This window comes from Colossoma macropomum, unplaced genomic scaffold (genome assembly GCF_904425465.1).
Source record: "Colossoma macropomum unplaced genomic scaffold, Colossoma_macropomum, whole genome shotgun sequence".
Taxonomy (NCBI): Eukaryota; Metazoa; Chordata; class Actinopteri; order Characiformes; family Serrasalmidae; genus Colossoma; species Colossoma macropomum.
Window position 1 is genome coordinate 7,980,209 of NW_023494805.1, and position 6,447 is coordinate 7,986,655.

The window sequence follows — 6,447 nt, forward strand, 5'->3', positions numbered from 1 at the left end:
TTATGTGCAAACTCACCTATGCAGTAACCAACTAATGATTTCTCTCTCTCTCTTCAAAGATTTTTACAGGAAATACCACTGATTTGTTGAACGTTAACATCAAATTTCTGCATATTTTAACTTTTATGATGTGAACAAAGTCAGTCAGAGTGGTTTTAATGGGAAACGTCATTCTAGAGAACCTATCAGAATTGTTCACAGTGGAGGTGATAGGAACCAGACTTCTGAAGGGTTTAAAGTCTCTGAAAGCTCCCTCATAGAAAGTCACAGTCTGCACAGCTGTTTGATGCCTGAGACATTGTTTTACGACAGTTTTTTAAATAATGTTTTGGCTTAAATTCTTTTTTAGTAGTTGACTGGGCCTTCAAAAAAGTAATCGACTATTTGTTATTACAACATTTAAAGAAAAACGTTAGTGTTCCAGATATCTGTCAAAAGTATTTTGTTAGTAACTTGGTAACAGGGGCTACTTTTCTGTCAATTGCTGAGGTTTGTGGTGAGATGTGCATCGCAGAACAGTTTTTGTTGTATTTCAGTAAGTTTGAGCTTCAGGCACTCTGCCCATAGAAGTACACAGACTGTCTGATGTAAACTGCAGGCTAAAATCATCACACATCTTAGAATCTCACCTCTCAGAGAGTATTTAAATTGGCTCGGGTCCGTGCACTGTCTGATGGGAACTCTTATACCAAGATAAAGCCAGTAGAAAGGGTTTCGCAACTCTACTCATAAGCCTTTCAGACCAAAACATAGGCTGAGTCTCTGAACCAGCAAACATTCAAAATATCTCATTTTAAAAGTTATCCTGAATTGTATATTAACAAAGCAGCACTTGTTGAGGGAAGTAGTTTGGCTCGCTGTAATAAAAAAATACCAGAACAATACATGGCTACTGCACGTTTTGAAAATGTATGAATAAAACATAAAAATACAAACTCCAGTCTAAATCAAACACATTCTGTTTTTTACTATGTTCACATTATTTAAAAGTTCTGATTTTTTATGCATTATTTTTAATCGGTGCAGTGAAGGAGGGGCAGGGGGCTGTTGGCTACACCCTTGGCATCCCTTCTTCCCACAGCCCTGGTCCACTGCACTAGTTGGTGGTGCCGACTAGTGCCAACTAGTGATTTATCAGTTGACTAATCTTGTCAGATGCCTTTAGGTTCACTGGTGGTTTTGGACAGAAGTAAAATGTCTATGGTTGTGAGATTCATATTTATGTCGGATGATTCAACTGTCAGTGGTAATCTGACAGGTTAGGCCTTCAGTTTAGCTCCTGAAGTCCTCACCAATGAGAGAGCTCACTTGGACATATCTAAAAAGATACCACAGAGAAAAAAATATCTGAATTGGATAATTTGCTCCTGGCCATTTCAAATATTGAATGCTTTTGTTTCCCCACAAACCTTAACAAGGAAATGAGGGTATTAACTGCAGAATTTCAATTTAACAAGTACAATGATTCTATTAAATAAAAATAAACTATTACAGACATTTATTTATTTCTCATTTATTTATTTCTCAGCAATCTTGAGGCCTTTTCTAAAGGGCTAGAAGATTCACTATAAAGGTCAGTCAGTTCAGCTATTTCTGTTTCACTGATAGCTTACTGGATGAAATACAGGTTGTTTACTGAGGTGTAGCTGTTTGGTGCTATAGGAGTTAAAATGTTAAGCCCATTGAATCATTTGAACTCATGTTCTGGTAATTTAAACCCAATTCTTTATAAAGTATCCCCATCAGAAGCTGCATGAGTTCTCTCTCTTTTACCCACTTCATTTCCGAGCTTTTGGTTTTTGAAAAATTGTGGCATTAACAGGTCTGTCCCCAATTTGTAACAATCTGTCCCCAATTTGTAACAAAAACTTACATGTTATGTGTTTTGTTTACATCACATTTGCATTGTTATGCACTGATGTATCTAAAGTATTTGTTACATTTTGATAGAAAAGATTCATTCATTTTCAGTGCTTTATTACTTAATTACTTGTGCTAATAAAAATAATAGTGCCAAAGATGGTTCTTTGGAGCCATGCCAAAGAAGAACTACTTTTGGCTCTCTAATGAACATTTCTTTGGATGGTTCTTTAAAGAACTTTCGTTCTACATGAGATATACAAGTGTAAAGAACCTTTTTCAAGAATTTCCATATAATGCCAATTTTCTATACCAAGTATTTTTTTTCCTTGGACTATACATTCTTAAAATCAAAGGTGTCCAAACTTTGTTTTGTGTGTGATGCCATCCATAAAAGAACCACATTTGATTCCTTAAAAATCAGTCATTTGGATGGTTCAGTCTTTTTTGTAAATGAGATGTAGTTTCTATACAAATTATACATAATGTAGATTCTATTCCGGGGTCAGCAACCTATATGGTAAGAAGACTAATTTTGTCCTTTCTACAAAAATCAGACCCACTTTGGGAGCCACAACATTTTATGTCCATTTTAACATCTTGGCTGTAAATATATCTCATTATGTGCTGATGTCCTAGTATAGACTACAAAAATAAAAGAAATGAAAACGCAGACTTACTTTTACTTTAAGCTTTAGCTCAGCTATAGCCACTTTTCCCGCATCTCTGACAGGAAACATTTCGGCAAAAGTAGAACAGTTTCTTGTAAAATGTCTCTCAGTGTTTGACTTTTTACGAGGCTGAAGTCACTTCTCATTCACCTGGTTCTTGTTCGAATTTCCACCCTAAATGGTTCCTGAGGCACCAGAATGTAACTGCTGCACCTTTTAAGGTGGAATGGGAAAATTTGAATGAGAAGCTGCCAAATGAGAAACTGACTTCAGCTTCACATCTTTTTAGTGTGTGATAGTTGCAGATTAAGCATATCAGGAAACCAGCTGGAGCTCTTATAAATGCAAATAAGTCTATTCGTCTCTAAATTATTGATGTTCATCTTAAATCTCTCTCTTTGCCTTTTCGTTAGCTGTTAGCCAGGCAAGATTGTTATCTGTGTTAATATGTGACCAGCAGTCTGTGCGCCAACCTTCAGAGTTACAGGTCGATGAATGAGCCGTTAATTCCAGCATTTGAGACCATTTACTGATAAAACTCAGTTAACATGATAGGCACAGTTTTATTTAACTGCAAAGCAGGATTATTTTATTTTTATCTAAAAGTCTGATTCTGCTGTGGAGCCACAGCAGGGCAGTAAAAGAGCCGCATGCGGTTCCAGAGCCACATGTTGCCGACCCCTGTTCTATACTTTAATAAAGGATTTTCCTAGAACCTTATGTCTAAGACATGAACCAATAAGGATCCTTTATTTCTAAGAGTATAGAGCTTCTGTTCTTTTGAACAGGAATATTTTGATGATTCTAAAACATGGGCAATGAAGATGTCTCAACATATGCTGGGATCATTTAGACCCACTCAGGCTTTCTTACAAGGCCCAATTAGACTAATTTCAGACTTTAAGTCCCATAGAAGCTGCTTAACACCTGTGCATTTCAGACATACATCTACTGCTGTCAAACCGAGCAGCATTCATATTTGAAAAGAGTGAGAAGTGATCGTAGTATTTCAGCAGGGTGCCAGTAAGCAGCATTAATTCAATAACACATTTCATTTACAAATATCTGTGCTGCACAATTTGGCAGTAACCCTCTCTGAGCCCTGGAAGGAGGCTAAAGCAATGATGATGAGTACGTATTCATGACAGGTACAAAAACTAAATTACCATTTCCCCTCAATATGACTCACACTGGCTTTCCACAGGCATGACCAGCTCGAGCTGCAGCATTTGGCCTGCACTCCTACATCCATACAAATAACAGGCTTTGAAAATGGGCGTTCCGGTGACAGGAAGGTGTTTCCAAATTAATTCCGTTTTAATTTCACTGGAGACGTGACTGCAAATTCCAATTATAATGCTGGATAGTGGTTTGGTGCTTGTTAACAGTAAATACAGCAGAGCCACAGTATTCTTTTCTGAACACTGAGGTGTTTTCTATTTTCCATCCTTAATGGAGGCTCTATCGACCAAATCTGTGTTATACAGTCAATTATCAGAGTTAATAGCTTCAGTATGTTTTTTACCGTACTTAGAAAAGAACTCAAAAGCCATTGATTTCTCATTTGTAATAGAAGTGAGTGGGTAGGTGCTGTATTTGGTGAATAAATGTTTAAAATATATGAATTTATTTAAAACTACTGTTTTGATCTGATAGACAGGTCTTATGGTGAGACAGACATCAGAGAAAGTATTTTAGGAAAAAAAGGGTTCTATGCAGGGGTGAGCCACAGGCGGGCCTACCCAGACTGATCAAAGACCCCTCCAAACAAATAGGGAGAGAATATTTATTAAGCTGCATTTTTTGAAACTTATGATATCTGATTGTTTTATTTCTGAGTGCTGTCACTGTATTATGGCCAGTCAAGTCATTATGCTGTCCACCAAGCTCCACCTTATTTCCTCAGTTCTCCAATCACTGCTTAGCAACCATTGCTCTTCGCCATTTCTTTAAACCTACTGTTCTTTTACGGCATGTCGGTGTTTTAATTTTTCAAAGCTCCCGTTATGGTAAAAAGATGCACCTGGAGGACCTTTAAAAGTGAGATCCTATCCTTGTAGGTCATATTCTATCCAGCCAAAGCTAAAAACAGATTTAAAAAACTTCATCAGTGGTCTGAGAATTTAGTACTTGCAATACTCTTCAGTACTTACACCTACTTCAGTGCATCGAATCATCAAAGGTAGGATATAAATGGTCAATGACCACTGTGGCAGTATACTTTAGCCTATGATGATTCAGCATTTTCAGTTTGCTGTGTTGTCTGATTTTAACTTGGTTATATTGTCTTCATATTTAACACAGCCTTGTCTCACCCTTCCTATTCCAGCTCTTCCACCTTGAAACGAAACACTAGCAATCAATCAGACAGCTAGATTCACATAAATACAACCAATACTGCAACTGCAGACACAATTTCTGCTTAGAGAAGATGACATTATGTTATATTATGTACTTTATTGGTCCTACAAGGGAAATTTGTCATTTTGCTGCCTAACTATGCCCAATCGAGCAGCACAGTGTCGCCAGCAGAGCAGTGCCACCCGGGCAGTGGTGGTTAAGTGCCTTGCCCAAGGGCACAACAGGTATACCTAGTCAGTTATTGGATTTGAACCCACAACCTTCTGGTTGATGGCTCACTTGTACTCTACAGATACACCAGGTAGAGATTAGATAAAAAATGGAATACTCCTTTAAAACTAAATTCTAACATGAAAAAGATCCTGAGTGGACCCACTGCTACCCCTCAATATATGGACCCCTATACCACTACAAATGGCATGTTGCTCAAGGCTGCAGTTAAAGAGAATCCATACATTTGCATTTATGTGCAGATGGGCCAGCATGCTCATGCCAGTCACAGACAGGACAGACTGAGTCAGAGCCAGCTGGATGAGGAGGAGGACAGTATTGGCCACTGTCACTGCAGAACTGGAGCACTCTAGCCACGGAGCGCAGCACATTCTATGTTCTATCTAACTATCATTGTAATTCATACTTGACTCAATAACCTAAGATTGTGATGTAGTTCTCATCCCTTCTGCTTGTACAAAATTACTTAGAACTTGGAAGTTGGTGTGTTCTGTACTACATGGAAACAAATAGAAGGTCATTTTTAAGCCATATCTTACTTTAGATGCACAAAATTGAAATCCTTTATTATTTAATATACTAATGCAAATGGCAAATTTCAAGAGAATATGTAACTATATTGAGACAAAATTTAGTCAAAATGTAAGTCAATGTTTAGAGAAAATGTCATCATTTTGAAATAGTAAGTCAATATTTTGAGATAATAAGTCATGATTTTGGATTAGTAAGTTCATCTTTAGAGTAAATAAGTAATTCTTTTGAAATAGTAAGTCAATGTTTAGAGAAAATGTCCTTATTTTTAAATAGTAAGTCAATATTTAGAGATGTCATTATTTTGAAAGAGTAAATCAATCTTTACAGTAAATAAGTCATTATTCTGAAATACTAAGTCAATGTTTAAAGATATGTAATTATTTTTGAAATAGTAAGTCAATATTTAGAGATAGTAATTATTTTAAAATAGTAAGTCAATCTTTAGAGTAAATGTCATTATTTTGAAATAGTAAGTCAATGTTTAGAGATAAGTCATTTTGAAATAGTAAATCAATCTTTACAGTAAATACGTCATTATTTTGAAATAGTAAATCAGTCTTTAGAGACAATGTCATTATTTTTAAAGAGTAAGTCAATGTTTAGAGATACGTAATTATTTTGAAATAGTAAGTCAATATTTAGTAGAGTAAATAAGTCAAATAAGTCAGTATTCCTTCAAGATATTGAATCAAAATTTTGAGACGTCATTATTTCAATACAATATGTCAATATTTAGAGAAAAAAAGTCATTTGTTTTGAGACACCAAGTCAAAATATTAAGAAAATTGGT